The sequence below is a fragment of the Planococcus citri genome, chromosome 2 (genome assembly GCF_950023065.1).
Source record: "Planococcus citri chromosome 2, ihPlaCitr1.1, whole genome shotgun sequence".
Classification (NCBI taxonomy): Eukaryota; Metazoa; Arthropoda; class Insecta; order Hemiptera; family Pseudococcidae; genus Planococcus; species Planococcus citri.
Genome location: NC_088678.1, coordinates 47,565,279 through 47,584,630, shown reverse-complemented (window position 1 = coordinate 47,584,630; position 19,352 = coordinate 47,565,279). Strand labels below are relative to the sequence as shown.

Sequence of the window (19,352 nt, the reverse complement as noted above, 5' to 3'; positions counted from 1 at the left end):
ATTGAAGATTTTCCTCAATTTTCTCCAAAATATGTTGATTTCCGAAGTCAAATTTACACATGTAATTGTAGATTGTAGATGGAAACAAAAATTCAATTGATTAAAATGGGAATAAAATACTTAAGGTGTAGATAATAACGCCAGAGTTTTCTAAGTATTTTGATCAATTAATATTTGGAATTTTTATTTTTTTCAAAAAGTTGACAAAGCTTAAATTTTTTGAAAATTTTTTATGTTTTTATATTTTGAAAAATTCTTCTTCGGATAAAATAAAATTTTGAAGAATTGGAGGAAAAGCGCAAAAATTTTAAAAATTAGTGGATCGAAATATTTTTTTGGAATTTGATGGCGGAATTGCAATAATGTAAGCTTCTCATTTCAATTTTCAATGTAAGGATTGAGAAATCACTAAATTTGAAAAAAATCAAATTCCAAAAAGAAATTATTAATAAGATCGAAAATTCAAGTTGATATTTTCCGTGCAATACTGCATAGAAACAGCCTCAGTTTTTATACTTCAACTAAATTTCCCTGAATTCCAAAATGAAAAATCAAAATCAAGAACTCCGGCGTTATTCTACTCTGTATCCCAATTTTGTTGTGATGTAAAAATTGTTCCTTATGAGCTGTGGAAGTTGTTGGAAAAAGGGAATGAAATATGTTGTGTTTGGAAGTATCAAATTTTTGCTGATTGACAGAATTTTCAGCTGATAAAATTTTACAGTAAATTTCTATCAATTAAATTTTTGTTTCCATCTGCATCTGTAGGTAAATTTGGCTTTAGAAATTAACATTATTTTTTGGGGAGAATTATAGGAAAACCCTCAGTTTTTCAAAATGAGTGATCACTAAAATTTAATTCTGTTTTTTTCTAATGTCAGAATGATTGTTCAGTCCATCTTCTCTTGTGAAATTTCTGGAAATTCACCGGTTGAACTTCTTCCAGGCGTCTGTTTACGGTGTTTTGAAGGTAGTTGAAATTAGTTTTAAAAATATTCACCAAAAATTCAAAAGGTGTAAAGTTGACCTGATAAATTTCATGGCTGTGATGTGGTTTTAAAAATTTGAAAAAAATCCAGAAAGCAGGCATTTTTGTGACTCATCAACTAGAGATTTTTTTGATTTTCACTCCAAGTTTAGAGACAAGAAACTGGTTCTTTTGCGGAGAATTTTCAAGAAAAGATTTCATATGTTCATTTTTTGCCATTGCCATGCAAGTTTTTTCTACTCCAAGTATATGTACCTACATATTACTAGCTTTGAAAAGATGGTCTTCATCAACAATAATGGTTTAGTCTTGGATCCAATAAGCAGGTACCTTTCGCTGCAAAAAAAAACTATAAAAATGGAAAATAAAAAACAACCCGCCAAAAAGAAAAGCGTCAGCAATGTCAGCATGTCTGAATTGGTAGATCCGAGTGGTCCTCGTCGTTCACCGTGCGATCCACCTACCATACAAACGAATGAGCCACCGCCACCACCTGATGAAACTGACAGGTTAGGAGCAGAAATTGACCAAGATATTCGAGATGAACAACAACGAGATGCAGAATTATCGAGACAACGCTGGCTGCAAATAGAACGAGAAGAAGAAGAAAGACGACGAATACAATCTCTACGTGCAGCGAGAATGTACCGGCAACTTGAAGAGGAAGAAGCTAGAAGAGAAGAAGAACGACAACAAAGGCAGAGGGAAAGGAATCAACCACAGACTGGGCCTCGGTTTGCAGTCAAGAGGGCTAGAAGAGAACCGATTCAAGAAGACGAACCTGAACAAGATAGGCAAGATTCGCCCGAAGAACTTGAAGAGCCGGATGATTGTCCTCCTCAAAATGAAGATTAATAAACTTTAGCGGTCAAAGTGATCGGGAAAATGATATTGTTGGATTTTTCTAGAATTTTTCGATTTCCACGGATTGTTGATTCATCTTCTATAGAGTTCTCTTCTGTAACGTCTGTATGATTTGTCTCATTTTATTGAACCCAGGATTCCGACATCTGAGTATTCATGGTTTCCAAATATTCGATCTCATCTCAGCAATCTGAAATTCTGAATCCTAATTCGCTCATTCAATTTGGTACTTCACGATTAGGAATTTCCTACTCAGTCGTCTATCAATAATCCAATACCTATATGATTTAGGATCAAGCAAACGATACTTTACAATTTACATTACACATTCCATGCATCTGCAACTTTGCTTTGCATAGTTGCATATTTACCTACTTCTGTACATAATGTACGAGTATATCCTATTATACAACTGCGTGAGCTACATATTTGTAATCCTAACACATATAAGATTAATAAATACTTGATAGGAATATTTTTTTTACGAAATTAACGGGGTTATAGTTGAAGTAACATATTGTTGGTACGAAATGCTCTCTGTTCGCCAATTACGCAATAGGTAAATGCTTTTAATATTTTCGCGATAGGTAGGTATAAGATTTCCGTAATTTGAGCACAGTTGTGCTCGGTACTCTAATGGTCGTTTATACGCACGAATTAGGTTTACATAAAAAATGCTAAAATGGGTGAAATACTGGTTTTCTGGTATCGCATAAATATGTATTCGTGTTTAAGATGAACCAGATTATTGTCGGCGTCCGACGAGCTTCCCCCTCTCCCTTCGTTTGCTTTCCTTGTAGTTTAAATACGCATTTATATACACATTATTAAATTTTTTCGGTGCGTGTACCTACTAGTACCTGGTCCATCGTGTGTGATGGCGGCAAATGTAAAGAGTAATTTATAATTTTGGCTTTGAAATGTTTTCACGTTTCAACAATTCGCTCTCGTCGACTTATTTTATTAGCCTTTTTTTCATCTTTCGAATAATCCGTAATAATTATACTTAAGGAAAAAAAGTTGCCAAATATTAAAACGCGTTTGAAGAGTATGTGGCGTGCTTTTTTTTCGGAAGAATTACACTGAAACCGTTATCTCCTCTACCATATAAAAGAGTTGAAGAAACCAATTGGAATAGTCTAGTTATGCATTAAGAAAACCAGGTTTTTACCATCTTTGTAAAGCATAGAGAATAGAACCGGTTTCAGTTTTTTTTTCTTTCGTACCCCCGATAGTTTAGGTCAAATTACGTCACGTTGTTTTGCATTTTGTCGCGTTTTTACGATACAGGATACAGAGTAGAAGAAATGAGAGAAAAAACTTTACCTATATTTGGCGCGAATGTCGTAGGCGGAATTTCGATGCTAGAACCAAGAAGTTTTGTTTTGATTGTGAAAAAAAATTACATCGGCGAGAAGCGAGCTGAAAATTTTACATTGTGTAATTTTGATTGTCGAGTAGATGGTTGAATGTGATAAAATTTGATTGATTGGGGCAGAGGTGGGTGTGTATATTTGCGGGGGAAGAGATGTTCTTACAGCAGCACTTGGCTGCACTTTACTAGGTCGTAATGGTAACGTATTGGTTTTGGATTTGTTTTCGAAATAGGTCAGGGTGGTGCTTAAGCTTATGGTGTCTTGCTGTAGTATAGAACGATTTAATCGAACTCGCATGTGCCATGAAGAGATTGGAAAACGTGGTTGATGATAAATAGGTACTCTTCGGAGTAAATAGAGTTTTTTCTTAAATGTCATTACACACAGACGTATTAGTTGAGTCATAGCTGTACAGTATACTCGTGAGTTTGAGAAAGATTTATATGTACATTGGATGGTTTTGTCAATATTGGTGACTTGCAAGGGCCAGAAGATGAAAAAAAAAACGATTTCGAGTTAGAAATGGCATTGAAATAGTACCGGTTACTGGAGCTCTGATTGATTCGAATGTGCCAGAATGTGTGAGTAGGTATTTTGAAAATAGTCTCAGCATGATGTATCGATCATTTGCGGAACTGGAACTGTAGAAATACCTAGCTGAGACAATGACGAGGAAGTAAAACACATTTCGATAATTTAAACGCTCGTGTTGGAACGCTACAATTAAAATATAAGTATCTCGCACGTTTGATCAGATAAACTGGCGCATTTTTAGAGCTATTTTACTCGGTGCCTTACCAGCTATGGAATATGGTAAGTGAAGAGGTTAAAATGATGCATCTAGGTATACGTTGGTTGTGAGCTCACAGTGTGCTAACCATGGCTAAGTCATCGGACTCGGACTTCTTTATTTTGTTCTTTTTTTCCTTCTTCATACAGTTCACTTTCTTTTTCGTGACTTATTTACATGGCAGCCTCGGTAGCGTATCCCACGCGTTTGCTTTCATGTAGCTTGCCCGTGCCGTGCACAACGATCCGTTATGCATGCGGCTCTTTATTTTAATATTATGCCATTGTTAATAGCGATATTTTTTTTTTCAAAGATGCCAATTTTTACCACCGAAGTGCCTGCATATTATTTTGAAACCTACGCGATGTAAGGCGGTATACCACACGATACAATTTTTTCACACCTAATTGTCACCGCGATGTACCTTAGCTATTTGTGCTACTTGGCCCTCACGTATTTGGCTGATTGGCTGGGGCGTAATGCGATCTACTTGATGTTTCAGTTGTCTCCTCAGTATTACACTATTGGTATTGTGTTTGCGTGGAGTTGTAGACTCCTACTCGAGTTGGAGTTGTTTTTGTGGGATGAGGTGTAAAAACCTTACAGTAATAATTGTTTATTTATCAATAGAGCAACGGTATAAGAACGCGGAGTCATTTTAATAAGCAAAGATGGATGTGTACTGACATCGAGAATGAAATTATTATTAATATCTATGATAATTTTTTTAAATTAATGATGCAACGACTGCATTGCATATGACGATGTGAACTGTTAATAGTAATTTTGTGTCCACTGACTGGTTTGTAGCCAGGGTCACAGTTACCATTATTAGTCCGCAGCAGTGAGGACATTGCTCTCAAAATGCAGAAAATGAAGCGATGATATCGGTTTAAAAAAATTTCCAACTAGAAAGATATCTCAACGAGCAAAAAAACTTTGCATCGAACAAAGCTAAATCGAGAAAGCATTAAAAAATACATCACCAGCTAAAATTTCAGATGCCAAGGGCTTTTTCACTTTTGGTGAATCAAATTTACGCCAAAAACAGGGAAACCCAAAATTTTACCAAATTAACCTAGAAAGATGAAATTTGGCGTATAATACTTACCCTAATTTTTACACCCTTCCCCACCCTCGTCGAATCAATTGAAAATGATTTTGAACAGTTTTGAGCACTTCTGGAACTTTCATCAGTTTTCCTGAAAGTTGACATTTTCTGAAAATTTTACCCAAGGAAGTTGAAAAGCTGGAATAGGGGGGGGGGTCGAAATCCAAGTATACTCCAATTTTTAGCTTTTTAGGTTATTATGGCGAAATTATGATTTTCCTTTATTCTTCACCCAGATTTGATTTTCAAAAATTCACCAAAAATCAAATTTCGCACATGTCGTATCCTCCTTTGTGAGAAATTTGAGTTCGATGTCAAGTGTTTTTCTATATTGGTTGAATTGAAAATTCATGAAACTGCAAACTAAATGCAGAAAACAATTGAGCAATGATGAAAGTGCAATTTCACTTGAACTGAAAACGGTGACAAAATTTTTAAAAAACGTACTCAGAATCCAAAAAATTGTGCGTTTTATGACCTCTTTTGACATGAGTGTAAGAGAAAATTTATTTTTTGAAGCCTAAATTTTTAAATAAGAGACTGAACAGCATGAAGCTCTGGTAATCTTCTTTCTAAGTTTAGTATATTCTGACTATCAACGTGTTCTGAAGAAAAATTGTAATTTTCAACATTTGCCTACGGTTTTGAAACCCCTCCCTCCTCCTGAAAAAATCATTGTCCGCATTTATGTCAAAATTGAGCTTCTGAACTTGATTTTAATGCAAATGTGGCCAGAAATAAGGTTCTCCGGCGTAAAAACCAGTAATTCAGTCTTATCATCGTTTTTATGCAATTTCAGCCGAACTCTCGTGATGAAAGCTGAAGTTGTCATAATTATACTCAACAAAAGTTGAAAGAATCATTTGAAAATTGGAAAAACTCCAAAGTGAAGATCAGTCTTTACAATCTTTTCGACGAATTAATTTTCTGTTGGTGGAATCTCAACACCTTTGAGCCTTGAGAAACCCATTAGGGCTTTAAATTTTGATTTACAAAAAATCAAAAGTGAAATGGTAAATTGATTGTTGCTAATTTGACCTCATTAAACATCCATACCGGCTCTCGAATATCATCATTGGTCAAAATAGGTATCCAAATGCTGAAAATTTTTTTTTATCCATAAAGTACACCGATCAACTCACATCGAAAAATTATGGAATGCGAGAAATGCTGATTTCGAAATTTTTTCAATCTACAGCTCACAATCAGCGACACTCCAAGTGCATTTTAAAACCCCCATCTTCAAAATCAGAAATTAATCGTTCGTTTCATTTCTCACTTCTTTGCAACTTATGGCAAACATTTAATTAGGAGACCTTCAACTCATTCTTTTGACAAATCAGATGATCATTCGCTTATGAGAACCAAGTATCGTGACACCATCGCCTGTTCTACTTTATTCATGCACACGAAACCTCCAGCAAGAAAACAACATCTAGGTAAATTTTCATAAAATTGCATCAATTTGCGTAGCCGTATTCGTACCTATAATACCGCAACCGCGACTTTAAAACCCTTCAATTACCAGCCAACAACAATCAACGCGAGGACCCCCCTGTAATCTATCTTCTATCATCACAGAGGTTGCAATCAATTCGATGGCCTACTCATGACAACCTTAAGATGATGCAATTTTTATGTAAACGAGTACTTTAATCCTTACAATTAAAAAAAAAGTACTAAAAAAAAAAATACCAAACCCAACTTTTTCGCATGACCTATAAATACATCATACGGAACAAAGAGTAGAGTGAAAAAAAATCTACATCCGAGATTTAATTAACAAATCCTAAAGCTTTCGTAATGCCATAAAAACAATGGACTTCGATGAGGAAGAGATTGTGCAACCAGTATAATATCCGAGTATACATATATGCCTTATCAACGCAACAAGAACTTCAATCTTTTACAATTAATTCACTCCGTATTTAAATTTTTTGTTTAGTTATCAATGCGAGAGTACATATACGTATCGGACACCTCGCATTATGGTGATTTCTTTTCTCAATTTGTAAGCCGATTAATTAACGCCATCGCCATCCATCATCCTCCCACCTGCTACACTCTCCATCCCTTCGGTCAATGCTCGTGAAAACGGAAGCTCTCTTCTAGTATTCTTTTTCAATACTTACGAGGAGCTTTGAAAAGTTTCTCTTCGAGTGGTCACGATCCATACCGAAACGCCGCGCATCATCACGTTTAATTGTAAGAAGAAGAAAAAAAAGATCAACTCGGTATCACGAATTTACTAATACACAGTGAGGCGAAAATCAACGACTTCGGCTGATTGATGCGCATAATATACGTACTTGCGTGCTGAATGCATCTCTTGGCTGAGCTCGCATTCCGCGTGTAGTAATAGTACATGTACAATGACGAGACAGCATTGTGAAAATGGAGCAAACACCGTTATCGTATATTATGCATGGCCTTTGTACATGGATACATTGGATACAGCAAATGATCGTCGTAATAAAATTCCTATACAGATACTATCGCAAGATACGACTAATTAAATTACCTACAGTGGATAGATACCTACCTAGTTATAAATGATTACATGCGTTTCGTTAATTCGGCGATAATTTGCAAATTCTAACGAAATTTTTCCAAAAAAGGCAGTTCAGATCCCTATCAAAAAGTGAATGCAATACCGAATACATATATGTACATATTCAAAACGATCAGGTGTTTCGAAATTTGGGTGAAAATTTGAAGAAATGTTAAGAAAGTTATTCTCAAAATTGAATGAGAATTTGTCAACAATGCAGAAAATGTTATGAAAATACAGTGTTAAATTGATTTCCCAGTAATTTGTTTAAATGTCATAAAAACTGTTGAAATTTACTAAAATTTCTATGAAAATGCATATCCTGTAAGAATAATCAAAAATTGGTAGAACTTCATTGACACTATTTGAGTAAAATCTTGCAAAACGTTGCCTATATCACTAAAAATTGATTAGGTATACTCTCAAAATTGAATGAAAATTTGTTAAAATTATTGCAGAAAATATCATAAAAAAAATAACCACAATTGAGTAAACTTGGCAAAAATTGCTTACAAATTGTGTAGAATATCATGAAAATTGTATGTACTTTGAAAATGATAGAAAGATGAAATATTTCCTGAAACTTGAAGTAAAATATCTCAGAACTGCTCACAATCAAACAAGTTGCAGAAATTGATGAAAAATTGATCCTTATCACCAAAATTGGATGAAACGCAAAAAATGCAAGTATTCCATAAAAAGTGCAAAGACGTTTTAAAAATTTATGAAAGTGCCAAAAAATTGATGAAATGGCAGTTTTATCAAAAATTCTATGGAACAACGATCTGACTTCTCAAAATGATGTAAAAACGATAAAAAATGTCAAAAATTGATGAAATAATTTGGGAATTTGAGAACAATTTTATGAAAGTTTTATATGCATAGATTAGGAAACATTAGGTTCCAATAAAATTAATCAAATATCTGAGATTGAGTGAAATAAAAGTTGGCAAAGATTTCATGAAGTATCGCAGATGAAATTGCAAATTTGGCATGCAAATGACTGAAAATTATCTATAATGTTTAGTAAAATTGAGGCGAACTTAACAAAAATTACTTGAAATGTAATTTTTTGATAATCATCTCTTAATTCAAGCCAAATGTTGCAAAAATCAAAAGAAATGTCGTTTAATGACGAGAATGGGGCACAAACCTTACAAACGATCGCCACACGTTAATTCAAATTTTCTAAAATTTTCCCATATTTGAAGGGTCCATGGAAAGAACCAGGTAGGTATGTCATTTTTTTTAAAAAATGAGTTTAGGGTTGAATTAAATTCACACTGAGGAGTAGAAAAATGTAGTCCATTTAGATTTTGAAAAAAATCGATTTTTTATGGTTAAAATGGCCTTTAAAAAAAAGAGGAGGGGAGAGAAATGAGTCGAGACCAAATGTGAGGCGACAGGAAAAAAATTTCAACATCGTTAACTATTTAGAATGCAAACATTTTTCATTATGTCATCATATAATAATCGATTTTCATCGAATTCAAGTTGTTGCGAAACACTAATTTTTCGATTCTTTGTTTGTTTTTTTCACTAAAAGAGTGACTTTTCAACTCGTGACTGGCGTATCTCTTCATTTTTTTCTACTATGCCTCAAGTTGTGTTTGTGGGATGTTGTGTGATGCATTTCCAATCATTACTTTGATGAAATTCAAATTCATTACTAAATTGGAGCATTCTGATAGGTACTTCAAAACGCCGTAACACAAAAGTTTGAAAAGTGACTTACCTGAAATTTCTACCATCAGGGCCGTTGAGGTCCCATTTTGAGAATACAGTTGATGAGGGGGTCAAAAAAATGGTTGAACGATAGCCTTCAACTTTCGTATTGTTGCTGAAAAATTGGCCTTTTAGAGTAAAAAAGTTCAACTTTGATTTTTGCTGATTTTGATTATTGATTTTGACTGCGTTGCATTTTTGGCAAAATGTGAATTTCTACAGTAATTTTTTTTATTCCTCAAAAAATGATCGAGCTTCTGTTGTATTTCTGTCAAATTACGAGTAAATTAGAAAACTATTAGGCAACTGAGCTGTCCTGTTTTTACGAAATTAGTCGAGTTGATACGCACAGAATTTGCAAATTCAACTGTGCAGCGAGGAACTCTCCAATTGCTGTCTGTTGTTTGTATAGGTCTCTCTGGTAGAAATAGTATTTCGTATATTTACGAACAATGCTGACAAAGAGCACATATCCAGATTTGGAATGTCATACCTCAGATGACAAAGAACGTAGGTAAAAAATGACCTCAAATATATAATGGAATAAGCGGCGCTTAAAAAATTGCCTCGAGAGTAGCGAGAGCACGAGGGATAACCGTGAACTGGGATTAATGTATTGAAAAGAGACTTTCGACGCTTTCGCTTCGATGCGACATCTCGTACAATAATCGTACACACATGTAGAAAAGTATTAAAAGTGTAGGTAGGTAAAGTATTTGTATCTATACGTACTGCATGAGAGCTACCACTAAGACGACGACGCGACGTCATGGTCGCCGGTCAATCTATCAAGTTCATCAATTAATAAAAATGTTAATCGGTCGCAATTGTCGCTAAAAGAAATGTCAACGTGGATGGATAAAAACCATATAGGTACGTCGGTGTTATAATTTTTACTCACGTAGTATTGTTTAGATTTACAGGCGACTCCTTGATGTCCTGAATCTATCTGTATTGAGGACAGTGTTGAATCGATTAACGATGAACTTTTATTAAACATATGCTACTTACTTATTGAGAAAATACTCTCGCGTGTTGAATTTAATCTTTCTTTCCCCCCCTCTCTCTCTCTGTCTCTATGTTTCTGTTCGAGACTGAGACTTTGGCATGTGACGCACATTCCCAGAGTCGGTTGTGCTCTGGTGAATTTACACGCGTAGGTAGGTAATGTAGAGAATTAGGTAATTCGGCGGACCATCCTTCGTGCGCCCATTTGTGTGACATGTTAATAAACTTGAGAAAAATTTTCTTTCATGTCGCGTTAAAATTATACCTACACTTTGGATTTACCGAGCAAGGTTACCAGGTAGCTATTTTTATGATCTTCCAGCAACGCCATCGCCATCGCCATCGTCCTCTTCTGCTCTGCAAATTAAATTGACGCGACCATCGTTTGTCCATGTAACTGGTTGCGTGTACTTATGCGACGAATGACCGAGTTCGAAGCATGAAATTTTTCGTCGTTGAATTACTCAGCTTTTAGAATACGACTTACGAGCGTTATAGATGATTTTATCGTTCGACTTTTATTACATATTCTTCTCGCCAAGATGAATGGATAATTAAAAAGTATATTTATACGTGTTTTTACGACGACTCGAATTACATCACGGAGATTGTACAAATTTATATTACCGAGTCATCCCGCCAACCTGCGAAGTGCGATGGTGTATCTTGGCCGAGTATTCTTTTTGAGCATGATGAGCCTTTTTTTAATTTTTTTTACGACGTTCAAGTTCCATCAATCGATCTTTGTAGTTGATAATTTCACCATCTGTGGATGAGCTCGAGTTGCAAAATGTAGGTATCTTTGTGCGAACAGGACGCATAATGTTCCGCAGTGCCATGTCCAGTTTTTTAATGTATTACGAAGAGGATTTACTATACTCATCTTGCGTCGACACCGGAAGAATTTACGGACGATGACATTGTTAACTACTGTGTCATTGCCATTGACATATTTTTCACTTACACGTTTTATTTCTTACACTGCTGGTCTCTCATACTTATATTTACTGGCCAAGAGTAGGTACTATAAGGTATAAGACGCGGATTTTATTTGTATTTATTACCCTGGCGGTCATGTCCAGCATGTCCGTTTAGTCCATTAGCCTAGTATGTAATGAATGAAACGCGATCGCGATCGCCGACCAGAAAATGACCACAACAGTCGTCGGTTCGCTTGAAATTTTACTGATAATTATTAAGTATTAAGCGCAGCGTCGATTTATACGCTAAAAAAAATACCTAGCTATATATGAGAACTGGTTTCATGTCCAACAAAATGCTACCGTTTGGTTATCTATACGTTAGGTCGTTTCGTACCTGAATCGGTGAACTAATTTTGGCAGTTTAATTCCAGGTTTGAATTGTTCGATGGGTAGTTGATGATGAGTTGAACTTGACTTTGTGCAGTTGATTAATGCGATTCGCCTGCTAAATTATATTGCTGCTGTTGAGACTTAGTTTTGGACCTACCTTCGACCAGAATAGATATCCACTGGTATATAAATGCAATTTGTGAAATTATTTGTTAATGGGTGATTATCGTGTGGATTCGTGTTGATAAGAATAAAGAGATTAAAAAAGGTGTGGTTGATGAGGGCCGATTATTATAATAGTGTTGATTTTGACGAGTAAATTGTCTTATTATGTAGAGGTATACCTTTACTTATAAATACTTGCTGAACTGAAACGATACACGCTCATGTGTGTGTATAGTCTTGGAGTTTATGATGCAAAACTCGAGACTGTCGCCGCATGGTAAAGGTATTAGCGTTGATATAGATAGACATACCTATCTTAACGCCAATGAACCCTTTGGCAAGGTCATATATGTGTGGAACGGAGCCTTCAGGCGGTCGTGATCGTGAAATTCATCACGATCGAGGTGAATTTCATTCCACGATGGGTCTTTCTCAACTGCAATTTTAAATCGATGCGAATCGCCCTTCGTAGCACATTGAGGTAACGGGGTATTGAGCAATAGACTGAAACAAAAATTGTGAACTTTATCCTCCGTTTTGTAGAATTTTGAAATCATTTCATTGGAAAATTGACCATTTAGGCATGATACGCTAAGCGAAAAATTGCAATAATTTGTCAAATTGTAGTTTGCAAAAAAGCCATACCTAAAAACAAAATTTGGGTCAAATGTGTTTTTTTTCAATTCTCAAGAGTATCCAAACCATGCCATCTCACTTCAATCAGTGAATATGAATTTATTTGAAAAAACTGTCGGTTAGGAAATAATAATAGATTTTTTGAAACAAAAAAACAATTTTTTCGTGGGATGCATTCTTGCGGTAATAAGTATGACCAAAAACTTAGATGCATAGTAGCTAGCTTATGAATAAAAATCAAAGTTCTGAGAATTTCTGCAAAAATAAAAATTTTCCCTTTTTTTCAAATAATCTGTGAATTAAATTTCTTTTTTAAATTTCGCCAGGAACATTTTCAAACATGGCCAATTTTTTCGTAGAAGGTACCCTAGCGGAAATGTGAGCTAGAAACACTCATCCTCTTCCATGAGAAAATTCAACCCCCAAAGAGGCTGAACTCTTAATATGTTGTAGACCATTGATCAGCGATATTTGCAAAAATCTGGCAACTAACAAGGGAGGTGTCCCAGGTGACATTCACCGATTTCAACGATTTTTGCATCATTGGATAGAGGACATCGAACATATAGTCTAACCGCAAATTTTCAGCTGCTGAAGTTGATATTTCAGCCTTCCAGGGCAATTTTTCGATTTTCACATTGCAATTTTGAAAAAATCGAAAAATCGCCCTGGAATGCTAAAATATCAACTTCAGCAGCTGAAAATTTCATCATAGGCTAGTCCCATCATATGTACTGAAATTCCAAAATAATGGAAGGCTGAAATATCAACTTCAGTAGCTGAAAATTTCACCGTGGGCTAGTCTCATCATATGTATTGAAATGCCCAAATAATATGAGAGGTTTCGGTATGCGACCTCCGCCGACTATTTTTGGCCAATTTTTCAAAATTGCCACGTGAAAATTGAAAAATCGCTCTGGAAGGCTGAAAATTTCGTGGTAGACCATGTTCGATGTCCTCTATCCAATGGTGCAAGAATCATTGAAATCTGTGCATGTCACCTGAGGCACCTCCCTTGTAAGTACTTTTTTTAAAAGATCACGGCCAAAAGTAATTTTTAAATGATTGATTTTCATTTTTTTTACCTACAAATACAGACGTTCAAAAGGAGTCGGAAAATGTGAAAAACAAAAAATTGAAATGATAAAGGTCAGTATGTTAACATTAGGGCGAGTCGTTTTTCAACTTTTTTCGAGTTTTGATGGAGCCCAGCAAAAAATCACGGCGAAATGACCTCAGTATGACGCGGGAAAATTTTCAAATTGGTCAACGTTTGAGCCCCCCCCACCCCCTCGTCTAGAACTCGGAGTTTTGAAAATTTGAAATTGTTGTGTGTCGAAAACAATTGATTCTTTTAGCTGAGGGGGTCTATATTTATGCCCACTATTGTTAAATAGATAAATAGAGGCGTTGCCAATGATAGGAGGATAAGAATATTTCCCTAGTAGGTCAGGATGAATCTAACTCCCTAAGAGATGTAATATATCACCTTTTAAAATAGTACTTACCCGCTGCTAGCTCAGCTTTTACAACACCAATATGTATAAATTTAAACAGATTTAGTCGAGTTTACCTTGTATTAATTCGAACCGCACGCGAAATAAGAACACACGATAAACACGAAAAGTGTATTATAATTTTGGAATAAAATTACAACACGAAACTTAAGTCTAAAACATATAAAACTCTACGCGTATAACCAATATATATTCCACCAAATAGTGGCGTAAGTAGGATCGCTTTTACCCACCTACGTGTAACTATCAAATTGCCCGCGTTGGGTAGCGAATTTAGGACTTAAGTTTAAACGCGAATACTCTCCCTTAAACACGAACGTTAAGGCAGAGGACTTGGGACTCAAGCACAACTCTTACGTAGGAGTGAGTGGCCTTATTACTTTTCCGCGGTCAGACCTACCAGACGAAGCGCGAATCGACAAGTGAAGATCAATTCCATCTCAACTTGGCTTCTAGCCTCGAGTCGAGAAGGAATTGAGCTTTACGAACTTGTGAGCTTTTCACATCTGCCCTTAATGGAACGATGTGAAAACACCTCTTGGGTGGTTCCCACGTACTTAACACCTTACCTAAGTGCATCGAGTATATGCTTTCATCTACGTAAAGTACTGTAGAATCGAACTATTGATTGGATTCTCCAGTACTTCCTTTAGATGAAAGATTTATAATCCCACTGAGAGAGATACGATGAATATCCCTGTCTAGCCAGTGAAGGCATATTGTCCCCTTACATTTGCCCCTAACGTGGGTTTACTTCTAAAGTATCCCCTGAGGAAATGTAGAGGAAAGCACGGAAATTTTGAAAAAAGGTGACATTGTGCTTCACTGGATGTGACCCTATTGCCCCCCGTACTTTGCTTGAGTGATGCGGGGAATAGTAATCCCAAAATAAATTTTGAAACTCTTTGGTTTTTATTATAATTCCAAAAGTGAGGTGGATTTTGAGTGTGCTGGTGAGTTGACTCTTACTGATAAAGAGTAACTACAATTGACCATCAATATTTGACCGAAGTCAAGATATCAATAAATCAATCCAGAAGCTACCTTTGATCTGGTCACTCCGCAGCAGGGTCATGGCCGAAATGGTAAGTATTTAAGTACGATTTAATTTTTGAGGGGAAGGGTTAATCTAAAAGGTACCCTTCCTCAATTTTATGATTTCAGGAGAAGATGAAAAAAGCTCAAGAAGTTCGTGGTTGTTTGGCTTTGTTGTCTTTGGATAGTCTGACCAAGAATTTTTGAAGAAAAAATTGCTGGTAAGGTTGGCTTGAGTATAGCTATTGTTTTTACTAAAAATTTTGAAAAATGGATGATTTTCTATTGGAAAGTCATTCATTGAATAATTTGAGTAGAGTTTTTATAGTTTAAAAAAAATTGAAAAAAGAAAAAGTTCAAAAAATTAAAAAAAATTCTAAAAAAAAAGAAAAAGGTAATTTTATCAAGTTTTGATGTAATTATTGATGCACTTTGAAATGTTCAAAACTGATCATTGATAAGAAAAAAAGAAAAAAAAAATTAAAAAATTCGAAAAAACTTTGAAGAAAGTGAGTTATTTTTCTATTAGAAAAATTGTCATTTCTTCAAAATCCAAAAAAGAATTGTTTTTTAGGGAAGTTTGAAAAATGAAAAAAAAAAGGTTGAGGAAAAATGAATTGTTTTTCTATTTGAAAAAGTGTTCATTTTTCAAAAAAAATTAAAATTTTGGCATTTGGATTTTCTGATAGAGTGCTAAGTTTTTGGAAAAAATTGCGCTACCTTTCTGTTGTACACGGAGTTCGGTTGAAAGCGAAACTACTTACCACCACTATTCGATGAAACATAAAACAAATTAAAAAAAAAAATTTTTGAAAAAATTTAAAAAAGTTTAAAAGGAAAATAACTTTTTAAGAAAAATTATAAAAATAAGTAGGAATGTACCTAAACAAACTTAATTCTAAGCAACGTTGTTTTTCTTCTTTTTTATTTGTTTAACGTTGTTTTATAGTTAATTAAGAATAAATTAATTTCTAGTCAGTCTTATTCCTCATAGTTAATTTCAAGTTTTTTTCTTCTTCTTTACAGGTGTATTTTGGTCAACGACGATGGCAAGAGAATTACTTTGTTTATCAAAAACTAAAGATAAGTACAAAAACATATTTACATTTTTATTAAATAATGTAAAATTTAAGAGCATTTTTGTTTCTTAGGATTAATCAGTCTAATTTAAACACATGATCGATTTAAAATATCTGTACATTTTTTATTTCTAAAAAAAAATTTTAAAGTTATGAAATAAATTAAATAAAAAATGTTGTTTTTGTTTAGGACCAGTTCAGAGAAAGATGGGTGAAACTTAAAATAGGATTGAGCCAAAGTTGAACCAGTCTGTTGGGATATTTTTCGTATTTACAATAAGGTGAGTAAATCTAAAAATTTGGCTTATTTTTATAGCATTTTTACGATTATGTAGTTTAAATTAGTTGTAAAAAAAAATAAGTAGGAAAAATGATAATTAAAATGATAATTTTAATTTTAATTTTAAAATTAGAGAGTTCTAACCTAATTCTTTTTGTTCCAGTAAGAAGGCAAAGAAGATTTCCTTAACTAATAATGCACAGATCCTTTTTCTTGGCTCATGGACTTCTTTTCCAGGTTGTATTTTCTTTTAGAAAATAATTTTAGATAGAAATTAAAAATAAAATTTGAGTAAACTTATGCCATTTTTGTTCCACAGGAAGACAAAGATAGCTAGATTTTTGAAAGGAATGTTATCCGTCTACGGTCTGAGTCAACATGGCCTTCTGTGCCCTGAATGTGATATCTTTGTTACAAAATTAAAAAAAATTAAAAAAAGAATTTTAAAAAAAATAAAATTAAAATTTTTGTAAATTTTTGGAAAAAAAAAATTTTTTTGAATTTGAATTTTTTGATTCTGTAAACGTATTTTACGTTAATATAAGTTTGTAAAAAATAAAAAAAGATAATTGTAAACATTCAAAAAATAAATTGAATTTATTTTAAGTTTGTAAGAAAAATTTACATACATGTATTATTGTATCGTAGTTTTAGAGTACAAATTTTGTATGTTTGTAAAAAAAAAAAATTTTTTTTTAAAAAAAAATATTTTGTGCTATTTTATAACCTAATTATACAAATGTATAGATAAATTAATGCGTAGAGTTTTTTGTAATGGAAAAAAAAAAAAATTATCAATAAATATTCAATAAATTACATCTTAACTTTATTTACATTTTTGGATGTTCATTTTTTCTACTCTATGGGTCGTTTTAATGGTCGGATCGATGAATGGAAAATGGAATCTAGGTTGACACAGTTTTTTAGGTGGTTTTGGCGGTTACTAGGTTACTGGTGAAGGTCGTGAGCGTAACGGTACCGGTTGTGGGAAGGTGGATGTTGTCTTCCAGCTGGGTGGTCTTTTTTACGACGATTTTATTTTTTTTTATTTTTTGAAGACTACCTAAGCACTTTTAAAGCCAAAATTGTGCTTTTTAAACTGAGTCAAGAGGTAGAAAATTCGCGAATATTTCGAGTTTTTATTTAATTTAATTCAAACCATTTTCCATTAAAAAATCAGTCTGATTTTTCTAAAAAAAATTTAGAGGGTAATTTTTTGTAATCAATCACTTTTTATACAATAAATAAAATTATTCAAAACTTCAGAAAATCTAAAAAACGAAAAATTATAAGTTTTGACTTTTTCCTTTCTATTTCAGAGAAATTTAGCTCAGAAAAAAAAATAAATAAATAAATAAAAGCTTTCGAAGCTGATTTGAAATTAAAAAATAACAAAATTGAAGGAAAAATAACGTGATTGATTTTTACATTTTTTGAGAGGGTCATTTTTGCTCATATCGACATGTTTTGGGGTTTTTTTCTTTTTTTTTTTTTTTATAATTTTGGTACTTTAGTTCGAATTTTTTTGTTTTTTAATCGTATTTGTACCTAGGTAATTTTTGGATGGTATTTCTTCCAAAATTCGAGTTTTTTGAAAAAGTAGTTCAAATATTTGGGTATTTTTTACGCGATATAAAAAATTCAAGAAACTCTGTGCAATTTACCTTGAGTCGATAGAGCGTTGAAATATGAGCCATTAGCCCTCTTTTTTCTCCTCGTCACTAGAGATGACGATGGGCTCTTCAGTGAGCGACACGTTCGGTGTTTTTGGAGCCTGTTCAGACTCATTTGTCGTCGCGCTGGTTTGGTGCTCCATTTCTTGGGTCCAACTCTGCGCATGCTGGTCAAATAATGTTTGCCAGTTCATCCCAAAGGTGAGGGGTGGTATCACCTGTTGACCGTTAATAGCGGTAAGCGTCACTTCTGGCAGGTTAATAGCCTGAGCGGAGGTCGATGACATGTTCAGCGTGGCCGGATTTAAGTCGGTACGAGGGGTCAAAATTGGCATTTGCGGTGTCGTATTTTGCGCATCTTCGGGTGCCAATTCTGAGCTGGTCGAAGCTCCTACAGGGTGCTCATCGGATTTGCCTAGTTGGGCATTTTCAGCTGTTTTCTGTTCGATTAATTTCTTTCTTATTTCGATCCGTTTTAATTCGGCCAACTGATCCGGAGTGTAGGGTTTATCGTCAGTTTCCATTTTTTCCTGTTTGATGGTTGGTTGGACTGACATGGTCGGCTTTGATTCGGTGTCTTTTGAAATTAGGCCCTTTCGGAGCATTTCAATGCGTCGTCGATCTTTACTCGGTGGCTGAAGTACTTTCCCTTTCTTGATTTTTTCTTGCAGAGAAATTGGAAGGGGGATGAATTTTTCGGCCAATTTGTCCAAAATTTCTTCGTAACGTTTGATGTTGTGATATGGACCAAATTCATCTCTGGGCGGTGGGATTTTATCCAGTTGCTCGAAAAATTCGTCTACTCGCGTCGTCTTCGCACCTGCTAACAATCCCCAGTCTGTTTCCAGTGCCAATTTGATGTGGTCAAAAGCGATGTTATTGTGTTGGGGCGTGTGCACTAATGGTGCTAAAATCAGCTCCATCACTTTTTTCTCTTTAAGGAGATCCGCGATCTTCGTCATTTCATCGGTGAAGTCATCGTAAGATGTATTGCAGACCACATCAAAATTACCGATCGAGATAAATAATTTTTTCGGTAATATTATCATTGAATCGAGTAATCGAAAGAGATCAGACGCTAAGAGGTCTCGCCGATAGATGGTATTATCGAGATATTGGCCATATTTTTCTTCATCAACCATGCAATGTACCATCGCATGAATATGTCCGTCCCCGATCATCATCGCTTGATTCATAAAAAGTACCATGTGAATGTTTTTAGCTTTGTCTTGTCTGCCCGC

The 19,352-nt window shown here is 34.5% G+C and overlaps 1 protein-coding gene and 1 long non-coding RNA gene across 2 annotated transcripts in view; both read left to right on the top strand.

The window, feature by feature from the left end:
* RhoGEF64C (Rho guanine nucleotide exchange factor at 64C) overlaps positions 1–19,352 on the top strand; it is a 163,796-nt gene that overhangs the window by 43,909 nt on the left and 100,535 nt on the right. The window lies entirely within an intron of this gene.
* On the top strand, positions 13,891–17,148 carry LOC135836163 (uncharacterized). Its single transcript, XR_010557005.1, has 4 exons — positions 13,891–15,300; positions 16,106–16,439; positions 16,602–16,675; positions 16,758–17,148. It is a non-coding gene; the product is annotated as an uncharacterized LOC135836163 (long non-coding RNA).